This window comes from Callithrix jacchus, chromosome 2 (genome assembly GCF_049354715.1).
Source record: "Callithrix jacchus isolate 240 chromosome 2, calJac240_pri, whole genome shotgun sequence".
Classification (NCBI taxonomy): Eukaryota; Metazoa; Chordata; class Mammalia; order Primates; family Cebidae; genus Callithrix; species Callithrix jacchus.
The window spans coordinates 48,655,773-48,669,763 of NC_133503.1; positions in this window are offsets into that span (position 1 = coordinate 48,655,773).

Below are 13,991 nucleotides of genomic sequence, written 5' to 3' on the forward strand. Positions count from 1 at the left end.
ATGCATAATTTCAGACAGTTTGTTAGCACTTTGAACTTTGTAAATGACCTTGCCTTGAAAGTAGATTGCCTCCTTTATTTCATAACGTAATAAATTCTGGGGCACTGCAACCATCCAGCACTGTCTGCACAGGTGCCCACCCCCAACCCCGGATCTGGCAGCTTGTGCAGCAACACGAACCTTCCAGACACTCCCATCATAAAGAACTAGAACTCTGGCCCAATGTGCTTTCTCAGCTCTCCGCACGCCATCTCTTTCTTTACTTCCAGATTTCAGGTCATACAGGTCATCTCTAGTTATCTTATCCCAAGTGGCCTCCAAATACCCTTTCCCTGGCTTCTGCCTATGATATCCGCCTATTGATTTTTTCTGTTACATTGATTACTATCAGCAATCATCATGTTTGTTTTTTGTTGCCTTGTCCTGTTGTCTGTCCTCCCACTACACTGTGAGCTTCGTGAGGGCAGGGAGCTGTCAGGGTTGATTTCCTAGGCCTTACAAGGGTGCCTGGCACCTCCTTGGTATTCAGATATTGTGATATATATTTGGTCTTCAACTCTATTTCCAGATAATGCAACTTCTAACATCCTTAGAATCTCTAGGGTGATGTATTTTTGTATACTAATAATGATTGACTGGTGCCTGGTAATCCCTAGGTAGATTCAGGCTGGGTGGCTAGTTGCCTGAAAGACTAAGCCACAATTAGAGGGTGAGACTTTCACCCCACCCTCCACCTCTAGGGCAGGGAAAGTGTCCTAAAGCTTTAGTTGATCATCAGTGGCCAATAGTTTAATCAATCATGCATGTGTAATGAAACCTCCATAAAAACTCTAAAGGACAGGGCTCGAATAAGCTTCCGGACAGCTGAACACATGGAGGTTCCTAGAGGGTGGTGAGCTCAGGGATGCCATGCAAGGCCCAGGGTCTCTTCCCTGACACCTCGCCCAATGCCTGTCTTCATCTGTATCCTCTGTGATGTCCTTTATAACAAACCAGTAAAGGTAAGTAAATTTCCTTGAGTTCTGTGAGCCACTCTAGTAATTAATTGAACCCAAAGAGGGGGTCATGGGAACCTCAACTTGAATCTGGCTGGTCAGAAGCACTGCAGGCCCAAAGTAAGGCACAGGGAAACAGTCTTATGGGACTGAGCTCTCAACCTATGAGATCTGAGTTTCTCTCCAGGTAGATAATGCCAGAATTTAATTGAATTAGAATATCCTGTTCAGTAAATGAGCAGAAAATAAATAAATAAATAAATAAATAAAAGAAGATCCATGTGAGTTGGGCTATACCTCTAGTATTCAAGAGGCCGAAGTGGGAGGATTACTTGAGCCCAGAAGTTGGAGGCCAGCTAGACTCAAGTGAGACCTTCATCTCTAAAAAACAAAACAAACAAACAAACAAAAAAGAATTCCTATAGTACCCAGTTTCCAAGTGTTCTCCTATCAAATAGTAACCAGCGCAATACTGCTTAGGAGACATCAGACACATTCATGGTGGCAGGACCGTGAACTCTATATCATGAGTATCTTTCAGAGGTATTTTCCATTCTTTTTTTTTTTTAAGACAGGGTCTCACTCTGTCGCTCAGGCTAAAATGCAGTGGCGCGATCTCAGTTTACTGTAACCTCTGCCTCTGGGATATAAGCAATCCTCCCACCTCAGCCCCCTGAGTAGTTGGGACTGAAGGTGTACACTTCCATTCCCAGCTAATTTTTGTATTTTTCATAGAGATGGGGGTCTCACTATGTTGCCCAAGCTGGTCTTGAACTCCTGGACTGAAGTGATCTACCCACCTCAGCTTCCCAAAGTGCTGGGATTACAGGCATGAGCCAGTATGCGCAGCCTGTCCCATTCATTTTAATTATTGCAAAGCATTTCACTGTACAGGGGTACTGGAACACCATAGGACTCCCCTTCACAGCCAGGTTTCTCAACCTTGACACTATCAACATTTTGGGTCCAGTAATTCTTTGTCATGGGAGGCTGTCCTATACGTTGTAGGATGTTTACTCTGATTTCTACCCTAGACAACAATAGCATCCGCCCCAAGTTGTAACAACCAAAAATACCTCCAGACATTTCCCAATTACCCCAATTGAGATCCATTATCCCATAGTTAGATATTTCGGTTGTTTCTAATTTCCTAATATTAGACACAATGTTGTAAGGAACATCCTTACATCTCTTAGTAAAAAATACCTAGAAGTGAAATTCCAGGTGATGTGCGGCTACCTAAGCAGTTTGATAAATAATGACACATTTTGTCTCCAAGGCTTTACCAGTGTGAACGATAGTGCCTGTCCCTAACCCCTACCCCACCTCTCAACAACATCCTGTTGCCTAGGAAATGAAGCACTTTTTCTTAATCCTGACATTAGCAGCTCTCTAGAACTTGTCCCCAACACTTCTTACTTTGTTTTCCACAATTTGTCTGCAGATATTTCAAGCTTCACCCTAATGTTTTCATTCTTTTTTAGTTTTGCCTCTTTATTCTTGCTGTGCCCTTTACCTATTCCTTACCCCCCAATCCAAATGTCATTATTTCTGTTGATTCTTCTTTGATACCCCATTTAGACTTTCTACTTGCAACCCCCAAACTATTGGTTTCCTTCCATTATTATTATTTTTTTTTTTTTTTTGAGACGGAGTTTCGCTCTTGTTACCCAGGCTGGAGTGCAATGGCGTGATCTCGGCTCACTGCAACCTCTGCCTCCTGGGTTCAGGCAATTCTCCTGCCTCAGCCTCCTGAGTAGCTGGGACTACAGGCGCACTCCACCATGCCCAGCTAATGTTTTTGTATTTTTAGTAGAGACGGGGTTTCGCCATGTTGACCAGGATGGTCTCGATCTCTTGACCTCGTGATCCACCAGCCTCGGCCTCCCAAAGTGCTGGGATTACAGGAGTAAGCCACTGCGCCCGCCCTGGTTTCCTTCCATTCTAAGGGGAGTTGCTACATTCTAGGTTGTGTTATTTCTGCACACCTGTACTTTCATCAAGAACAAACTCCTTGAATTATAGGAGTAAAACTTAGCCCATTTAAAAAAGTCTCCTAGAGCCAGGTATGAAGGCTCATGCCTGTAATTCTAACTACACGGGAAGCTAAGGCTGGAGGATCATTTGAGGCCAGGAGTTTTAGACTGCAGTGAGTTATGATCATGCCACTGCATTCCAGCTTGAGCAACAGAGTGGGACCCTGTCTCTAAAAAGAGATTTCCCAAAGAGCTCAGCACAGGTCCTTTTCCATAGCATGCCCATCAAGCTTAGTTCTGGTTAGAATATAAGCAACAATTTGCAGAAAAATCTACTTTTATCTCATTTTTCAACATGCCAGAATGAGGAAGACAAGGCTATTGAAACACTTCAGTCTAATTGTTGGGTGGGTACAAATAAGTTGGTATTTGGAGTGAGTCACCTAACACCTAACCTGTGAAATGGACCTGATTTCAGACATCAGGGAAGAAAATGGAAATCTGAAGCTTCTTTTATTGGTAACAGGGGCTACTAGTAGAGTCAGGAGAGATGTTCGCATAATCTGGTTTAGACAAGAACATGTACTACTAGAAAGAGGAATACAGGATTTAGATCCAGCAATGCCATTGACTCATTGTGTAACTTTGAGGAAGTCCCATCCTCTTTCAAGGTTTTGATTTCCCTATCAACAAAACAAAGGATTTGAATAATTTATCTCTAATACTCCCAGTTCCATGACCCCTGGTGGGCTTTGAGTGAGGGAGGTCACCGTATTTGCTGTGTTGTGCAGCCATCACCACTAATTCCGAAAAATCCCCACCAACCCCACAAGAAACCTCATACCTATTAGCACTCAGTCCCAGCTTGCTTCTCCCACTATCCCCTGGTAACCTCTAATCCAGTTTCTCTCTCTATGGGTTTGCCTATTCTGGACATTCATATAAATGGATTTATATAATATGTAGCCTTTTGTTTCTAATTTCTTTCACTTAGCATAATGTTTTCAAGGTTCATACATGTTGTAGCATGTATCAATATTTTATTCCTTTTTTTTCCAGCATGGTCTGTTGAAATGTATCACTCCTTTTTGAATGAAAAGTACCATTCCTTTTTCTGGCTGAATAATTTTGCATTGCATAGATATACTGTGTTTTGTTTAGCCATTCATCAGTTGATGGACATTTGGGTTGTTTCCACTTTTTGGCTATTATGAACATTCTTGCACAAGTTGTGTGGACATAGTCATTTCTCTTGGGTATATGTCCAAGAGCAGAATTGCTGGGTCCACAGATGATTTTAAGACTGCAAGTGGGGCCAGGCACGGTGGCTTATACCTGTAATCCCAGAACTTTGGGAGGGCTGGGTAGGTGGATCACTTGAGGTCAGGAGTTGAAGACCAGCCTGGTCAACATGGCGGAACCCAGTCTCCATTAAAATTGCAAAAATTAGGCAAGGTGGCATGCACCTGTAATCCCACTACTCGGGAGGCTGAGATGGGAGAATTGCTTAAACCCTGGAGGCAGAGGCTGCAGTGAACCAAGATCGAGCCACTGTACTCCACCCTGGGTGACAGAACAAAACCGTCTCAGAAAAAGAAAAGAAAAGAAAAAAGACTGCAAGTTTGGAGGTAAAAAAGAGGGAATAAAGAAAAGAAACAGGACCAAGTAAGGAATCAAATGGATCAAGGAGAGAAGTTTTGCAAGGTCCCTTTTTGGAAAGAACGGCACTCTGAAATTCAGGATCTGCTATAATGTGAGCAGGCACCACAAATTCTAGTGCAGGGTGTAAAGGTCTCCACAGGCCATTCATCACTACTGCCAGAAGCCATGGTGAAAGAACTGGTGGTATTCAATTGGGAGGAAGCTCTGAAAGGCTTTTGCGGGTGAAAGAGGGTGCCAGTTTGTTCAGGAAGGTTCCAGAGAACAGTAAAAGCCAGCAGATGAGACACACAGATCGTTATAAGAAGACAGTACCCAGAATGCTTAAGAGGTAGAGCTTGGGAGTTAGACCTGGGGCTGAGTCTGGGCCTGTTATTTGCTATCTGTGTAAATTATTTAATTTCTCCTGGACCTCACTTTGCTTGTCTATAAAATTAGAATTGTTTGACATGGTTGTTTTGGAGATTAAATGAGATAATATAGTAAATATAATGCAAAGCTGTTGAATATTAAGTTAAACCATATAAAACTGCCAATGATTATTTGCACAAATGACAATTTCATACTGTTCAATTTAATCATAGGAATTCAATCATTACTAGTTATCGTCACTACCGAAGACTAACTGGATTACCTGATAGGTAGTAAGCTCCCTGTCACTGAAGGTAGGAGAGCAGAGACTATGGCAAAGAGGAATCAAATATCAATATTTATATAAGAAGATGACTCTGGGGCTAGCAAATCAATAAGGAGGCTGTTGCAATCTTCCTAGAGGAATGAGGAACTGGCCCAGGATGCAAGGCAAAAGAATGGAGAGGAGTGGGTTAGAAGCGAGAAGCAGAATGTGGAAGCCATACTGGCAGACTAGGAGAGGGGGCATGAGAAAGAGTGGTGCAAGCTTGTGTGACTTGTGTGTCCTTGAGCCCCTGTAGGACACCCTGGAGGCACTAAGTGTCCCCCTTCTGGACATTTCACTGGAGTTAAATGTCAATTTAGCCTTCATTTCCTAACGGAAGCCTTCCTGCTCCTGGCTTGCCAAACCCTACCTCCTCCGGGAAGCCAGAGAAGGGAACACAGTCTTCCTTGCGAGCCAGCCCTTAGAACTGCCGGAACAGCCTTGTCGGTCTCCACTCTCATTCTGTTCTTACCTTGGCACACTCCCACATCTCATTTCTGCTTGCCATCATCTAGAGTTGATGTCAATTCCTGCTTGTCTGGCTGCCTGTCGATTTAGTCACTTTATTTGGCTACATGGGATCTGTTGGGTCTGTGTCCCTGAAGCTTGGTTAATCTTTGAAGTTCTCTTGGTTTTACCTGAAGAGGTAAAACCTCTAATCTGGGTCCGCTGATGAACCATGAAAACATTTGTCCTTATGTGCATTTTAACCTTACGTCTGTTTTTCTAAAGCCAGATTATGAAAGGAATCTATACCCCAGAAGAGCTGGGAACTTTGGGTCATCCTGGAAAATCATAAAATTAGGTCCTAAAAACATGCCGTTTGGCAACAGTCACAGAAAGGCTGGGCCTCATATGGCACTTCTGTAATCCTAGCTACTCAGGAGGCTGAGATGGGGGGATGTAGGGGGATTTCTGGGGCCCAGGAGTTGAGTTTGAGGCCAGCCTGGGTAACACAGCAAGACCTTGTCTCCAAAAATAAACAAATAAATAAATAAATAAATAAAAGAAAGGCAACAGGCAGAAGGTACACTTAGGCGTTTAGAACCAGAGAGAGCTGAGTTTAAATCTTTTTTTCACAATTTATAATTTTGACATTGGACACATTATTTACTCTCTAGTCTTTATTTTCTCATTTGGAAATTGTGGGAAACAATGATATTTATTTTAGAGAGCTGTTGTGGGGAGAGCAGGTTGTGTATTGAACCTGGTTGATGGCTGGCTCTCAATAAATTTTGCGATAAATAATGATAATGAAGTATGAGGCAGTGACATTTGCTAAAAAGAAGTAATATAGATTTTTTTTATTACTTTTAAGCAAAAAATTTTTTAAATAAAGTAATACATCTTTCAGTTGCAGATAACTGAGAAAATACAAATAAACAAAATAGGAATGTAACAGTTACCACTCAGAAAAACATTTTAATATATATCCTTTTTTCCAATCACGTAATTTAAAAAATACAACTATGGTTTTGCAACACATATTTTCTTTGTTTAAAAAATATGTAAACAGCTGGTCATGGTGGCTCATGCCTGTAATCCCAGCACTTTGGGAGGCCAAGGCTGGTGGATCACTAATGGTCAGGTATTCGAAACAAGCCTGGCCAACATGGTGAAAACCTATCTCTACTAAAAATACAAAAAATTAACCAGGTGTGTAGGTGTGCACTTGTAATCCCAGCTATTTGGGAGGCTGATGCAGAATCACATGGACCCAGGAGGCAGAGGTTGCAGTGAGCCAAGATAGCGTCATTGCACTCCAGCCTGGGTGATGACAGTGTTAGACTCTGTCTTAAAAAAAAATAGCTGGGCATTGTGGTGGGCACCTGTAATCCCAGCTACTTGAGAGGCTGAGGCAGCAGAATTGCTTAAACCTGGGAGGTAGAGATTGCAGTGAGTTGAGATCACACCACTACACTCCAGCCTGGGTAACACAGCAAAAATCTGTCTCAAAAAAATTAATAAATAAAAATAAAAAATACATATATATATAATAAAATACATATAAACATCTGTGCTATTAAATATTCTTTTATCAAGTGATCTTTTATGGCCTCACAGACTTACATGGGAAGGCTATACTGTAATTTATTTAACATATTTTTAACTGTTGGTTATTTTGACTGTTCACTTTTTTAAGTGAACATTTGTGTAGTTAAATCTTTGCCCACTTGCTTCTTTTTTTTTCTTCTTAAATCAAAAACTTGACTAGAAAGATAGAACCAAATAATCCTTTACGATGTTGTCCTGGCTATCCAGAAATCTGAATGTAAATAAGGAAATAATAGGAAAGTCAATATTTTAACGCAAAGATCGTGTTTCATTTTGAATGACCATCTCCCACAGCTCTTAGCCCATGTATCTGAAAGAACAGATCTGAATGGTGGGGCTTGTGATTGCTATGAAATGTCAAATAACAGATCACTTTCTGTACCTAAATATTTATAACAAGAGTGATGTGTACTCTCTCACCCTGAGTGTAAGAGTCACATTACTTTTCTTTCTCCAAATCAAATTTGATTTCAATGTTTTTATTTTTATTTTAACTTTTTTTCGGTCAGGGTTCAACCAGACCAGATCAAATTTTCTATGTTCTAAGCCCCTACCCCACAGTGCTGGCAGGATATTCAATCTCAATAATTACTGTGACCAATATCCCACTCCGGGGTCATGTGAAGCTCTATTGGTCTTACTCTAGTCTCGAAAAGCCTTCTGGCCTTTAGTCTGCTCTGCCTCTACAAATACACCCCTCATCTAAGCTGGTATGGCCCCAGAAAGGCCAGCAGTTCTGCTCTTAGCCACGCACTGGAGGTCCTTGCTATGGCTGGGACTTCTCACTCCCAGGCTCCAGCCTCCCAGTCACTAACAGCCACCCTCATAGGAAGCTCTCCCCACTCTCCAGGGCAGAAAGTGGCCCGGATTCTTTTCACTCAAGGATCCTGCAAAGCCTAGAGTCTTCATTTTGCAGGAGGTTCTCGAAAGTCTTTCTCCTTGACCACCTGGCCCTTCATTCTCTCTCCTGAATTTAAATAAGAAAATAATAGGCAAGTCAATATTTTCACACAAAGATCATGTTTCATTTTTGAATGACCATCTCCCACAGCTCTTAGCCCATGTATCTGAGAGAAAAGATCTGAATGGTGGGGCTTGTGATTGCTGTGAAATGTCAAATAACAGATTGCTTTTTGTACCTAAATATTGATCTGTACTGAAGCACTTCAGCCTAATTTCCCTCCAAGGCCAATAGCAGGAATAGATAGCTGCTTTCTTGAGCCTGGGCATGGTTGCTTTCTGCCCTGCCAAGGTGGCCCTAAGAGGCAACTGGTCATGAAGGGCCAAGCCCCCTCTAGGGATTGGGTGAGAGAGGGCAGAGGAAAACTGTCAACATTCAGAGAACTGCTTATAATATTAAAAGAGTAAAAACAACATCCGTGTCTGTCAGTGCTTAGATAACTGATGATACATGCAAACAGTGGAATGCTATGCAGCTGCCATGGCCAGTATTTCCTGTCCCACATCCCTCTCTTACCATGCAACTTTGACACTTTACTCATTGAGGCTTGAGGCCTATTTCCCTCCCCTTAAAATCAGGCAGGCTTTTATGACTCTGAACCAACAGACTGAAATGGAGGTGAAGCTTCGTGGCTTTGGTTTTTGTTGTTTGGCATGATCTTCTGTTGCATTCTGTTGGAATGCAATGGGACCTTGGTAGCTCACGGCAGATCTGAACTCTCGGGCTCAAGGGATTCTCCCACCTCAGCATCCTGAGTAGCTGGGACCACAGGTGCACACCACCACCTCTGGCTCATTTTTTTTTTTTTTGTAGAGACTAGGTCTCATTATGCTGTCCACACTGGTCTTGAATTCCTGGCCTCAAGCAATCCTCCTGCCTCAGCCTCCCAAAGTGCTAGGATTAGCCTGAGCCACTGCACCCTCTCTCTGTGACTTTTGAGGCTAGACCCTAAAAGGTTATACAGCGCCCCCCTTACTGCTAGGACATCAGCTCTTGAAGCCTTCACCTACCATTTAATCACAAAATGCCCCAAAACGGTGTGAGAAAGCCTAAACTAGCCCCTGCAGAGAGACATAAGAAGGCCTGCGACCGTATGAAAGAGGAGAGGGCTGTCCAGATGGCAGTCAGCTGCTCTAGTCCCCATTCTGTCCCAACTCTAGCCACTATCTAGTCACATTGCATCTCTGAAAGATCTCAAGCCAGAACCACCCAGGCAAGCCTTTACCACATTTCTGACCCACGGAAACTGAGAAAAAAAAAATAGACTGGGCACAGTGGCTCCCACCTAGAATCCCAGCACTTTGGGAGGCCAAGGCGGATGGATCACCTGAGGTCAGGAGTTTGAGACCAGCCTGGCTAACATGGTGAAACCACGTTTCTACTAAAAATACAAAAATATTAGCCAGACGAGGTGGTGCATGCTTGTAATCCCATCTACTTGGAAGGCTGAGGCAGGAGAATCGCTTGAACCTGGGAGGCAGAGGTTGCAGTGAACCGAGATCATGCCATTGCACTCCAGCTTGGGCAACAAGAGCGAAATTCTGTCTCAAAAAAAAAGTAAATAAATAAAAATAAATTATTGTTGCTTTAAGCTTCTACCTTTTGGAGTGATTTATTCAGAAATAGGTAGAAAGCAGCTCTATATGCACTGATATAAAATAATGTTAAACACATAATTTTTAAAAAGGAACAAAATGATATGTATTCCATGCCTCTCTTGTTTAGAAAATATAAAGAGAGTGTCTTATATATGCATACAATAGTGGTTTGCTAAACCTAGGTGTGCTTAGAATCTCTAATGCAGCTGGGAGCTGTGGCTCATGCCTGTAATCCCAATACTTTGGGAGGACGAGGTGAGAGGATCACTTGAGGTCAGGAGTTCAAGGCCAACCCGAGCAACATAGCAAGACCCCCCACCTCCACAAAAAGCACAAAAATTAGCCAAGTATGGCAGCACGTGCCTATAGTCCCAGTTTCTTGGGAGGCTGAGGTGAAAAGGTCACCTGAGCTTGAGGCAGTTGAGGCTGCAGCGAGCCACGGTTGCACCACTATACTCCAGTCTGGGCAACAGAGTGAGACCCTGTTTCAAAAAAAAGGAAAAAAAAAAAAAAAAAGAATCTCCTATGGAGCTTTTAAAATTTTTTTTTAAATTTCTATTTATTCTAGATTCAGGTATACATGTGCATGTTTGTTACATCAATATCTATATACCAGAGGGAACTGGGCTTTGAGCGTACCCAATACCCAAATACCCAAATAGTGAATATTGTACCTGACAGATAATTTTTCTTTTTCTTTTCTTTTTTTTTTTTGAGACAGAGTTTTGCTCTTTAGCCCTGGCTAGAGTGAAGTGGCATGATCTCGGCTTGCCACAAACTCCGCCCCTCAGGTTCAAATGATTCTCCTGCCTCAGCCTCCTGAGTAGCTGGGATTACAGGCACTCACCACCCAGCTAATTTTAATATTTTTGGTAGAGAAGGGGTTTCACTATGTTGGCCAGGCTGGTCTCAAACTCCTGACCGAGGGTGATCCACCTGCCTCGGCCTCCGAAAGTGCTGGGATTACAGGCATGAGCCACCACGCCTGGCCCTGACAGGTAATTTTTCAACCCTGTGCTCCTCTTTCCGAGTCTTCAGTATCTGTTATTTCCGTCTTCATGACCATGTGTACCCACTGTTTAGCTCCCACTTATAAGTGAGAACATGCGTGTTTGGTTTTCTGTGTCTGAGTCGTTTTGCTTAGGAAAATGGCCTTCAGCTCCATCCATATTGTTGCAAAGGACATGATTTTGTTCTTTCTGACGGCTGCATGGCAGGCTTTTAAAAACTATCAATGTCTGGGTCCACTCAACACCAATAAAATTATATCTGGTGGTGGGACCCAAACACTACCATTTTTTTTAAAGTTCCCCAAGAGATTTTTTTTTTTTTGAGATGGAGTCTCGCTCTTGTTGCCCAGGCTGGAGTCCAGTAGTCCAATCTCGGCTCACTGCAACCTCTGCCTCCCAGGTTCAAGCAATTCTCTTGCCTCAGCCTCTCGTGTAGTTGGGATTACAGGTACCCGCCATCATGCCCAGCTAATTTATTGTATTTTTAGTAGAGAGAGGGTTTCACCATGTTGGCCAGGCTGGTTGCAAACTCCTGACCTTATGCAGCCAGAACTGAGAACTCCTGGTACAGAATAAACCTGGAAAGCAACACAGGAAATGGGTGCTGTTTGCCTCTAGAAAGGTACACTGGGGTAAGAATGTATAGGGTGTGAGGAAGATTTACTTTTTCCTGTAAACCCTTTGACCTTTTGAATTTATTTACTTTGTGTTACCTATTTACAAGAACAATCAAGCTAAGATTTTTTAAAAATGTAAAACGTAAATGTAAAAATGTAAAAATTTTTTAAAAATTTAAAAAAGTAAAACGGTCCAGGCATGGTGGCTTATGCCTGTAATCTCAATACTTTGGGAAGCCAAGGCAGGAGGATCATTTCAGGCCAGGAGTCTGAGACCAGGCTGGGCAATATGGGGAGACCCCATCTCTACAAAAAATAAAAAAAATTATCTGGGTATGGTGGTGTTTGACTGTGGTACTTGCTACTCAGGAGGCTAAGGTGGGAGGATCACTTGAACCCAGGAATTCAAGGTTACAGCGATCTATGATCTCACCGCTGCATTCCAGCCTGGGTGACAGAGGGAGAACTTGTCTCTTAAAAAAAAAAAAGACATGTATAGCAGTGAAAATGAAGGCTGCATAACACACTGGGAATAGCTCATTCAATAGTGGGGGTCCAGTGGGAGTTCAAGGTCCAGTGGGGCTCAGAAGAAGTGACCTGTCCCACCTAGGAAGAGTGGGTGGTCAGTAAATGCTGAGGAGGTAAATCCTGAAGTGGCCCCAACCTGAAATGACTTCTTTGCTGACTCAACCATGTCCCCAGTGCATACATCATTAGTTATGCTTTGGAAAAGCTGTCTGGGAAGGTAATGGCTATAATATATGGCCCTTGGGCTGCCAGCCGCCTCTGTGAACCCTGAGACCAACAGGAGGGAAAATGCCCAGGCTGGGAGAGGTAAAGCAATCCGAGTGCTGCTAACACCGTGTCATCGAGGTAATGTCATCGAGGTAAAGCTAATTATTAACCAGCTTTCCAGAAGCAGGGATTTGATTACCCCTCCACCCACTTCCTTTGATTCCTGCTGTGGAGCACTGGAGCATCAGGGAAGGTAAGGTCGCATGGCAGACCAAAGCCCGGCTCCATGGAACCCCTCGGGATGTGTGTGGGGTCAGGGAGAAACCACAACATTAAACAGCAGCCAGCGATGCTGAACTAGGAGGCAAAGAGGCACCAGTGGCCAGTCTAAAGCTTCTTTACTAGCACCTTCTCCTGGCCCCCGGGCCATAGCTGCATGATCTTGGGTGTTGCCATGTCACAGCTCCCAGGTCAAAATCCACCTCCATCCCATCTTAAAATCCACTGCTTGTTAGCTAAATAAACTTGGTAAGTAATAATATTCTCAGCCCCAATTTCTTCAACTGTAATGCACATTAATATGTATAAAATAAAATCAAAGAATGATAGGCAGTATAAAATTGGACTGGTCTGGTTTTTTTTTTTTTTTTTTTGAGATGAGGTCTCACTCTGTCACCCAGGTGGGAGTGTAGTGGCATGATCTTGGCTCACTGTTCTCTCTGCCTACCAGGCTCAAGCTATCCCCCCACCTCAGCCTCCTGAGTAGCTGGGACTACAGGCACATACTACCATGCCTGTTTTTTTCTATTTTTGGGAGAGATGGGGTTTCACCATGTTGTCCAGGCTGGTCTGGAACTCCTGAGCTCAAGTGGCTTACAGGCATGAGCCACCATACATGGCCAAATTTGGCCAATCTTCATTGTTGTCTGTTATATGCAAGGTCCTGGAGTCCCAAAATAGACAAGAAAATAAATAAATAAATACATAAATAAATGTTACATGCAAGAATGCAAGTGAATTTTTGCATCAGGAAATACTGAGGAGGTAAATCCTGAAGTGGCCCCAACCTGAAATGATTTGCTGACTCACCATGTCCGCAGTGCATACATCATTAGTTATGCTGTGGAAAAGCTGTTTGGGAAGGGTGGCACTCGGGCTGCCAGCTGCCTCTATGAACCCTGAGACCAACAGGAGGGAAAATGAGGCTTGAACTAAGTACTTTACACTGATTGCATTACTTGACCCTCTCCAGGACTCTGGGTGCTAGGGCGTTAACTACCCTTTGACAGGTGAAAAGGTTGATGCCCATTGAGGCGAAATGATTTGTCATCAGCCACAAGGGGCAGCATTGGTAGAACCCAGGTGTTGTGTTCTGATTCCCAATACAGCTTATGACTTTTTGGAAACTCGGAATCTGATGGGTGACAGAAACTTGGGATCACCTCTAGATAAGAAAGGGAGTGCCTTGAATGACTGAGAAGACATTCACTGGATAGGGAAGGAAGTTAATCATGCTTCCTTCACAGGCACTCCATCACTACCATCTAGTGGACCCATGCAAGCTACAGACAAGGTGAAGAATGAACAAATTAACAAATACTCAATAGTGGCCAGTTTGGGGCAGATAATTAAATCAAGATGACCCGAAAGGATGTGACTGGCTGGCTAGTTTACACAGGGTGGTCAGGGACAGCCTAGCTGTGGAGAGG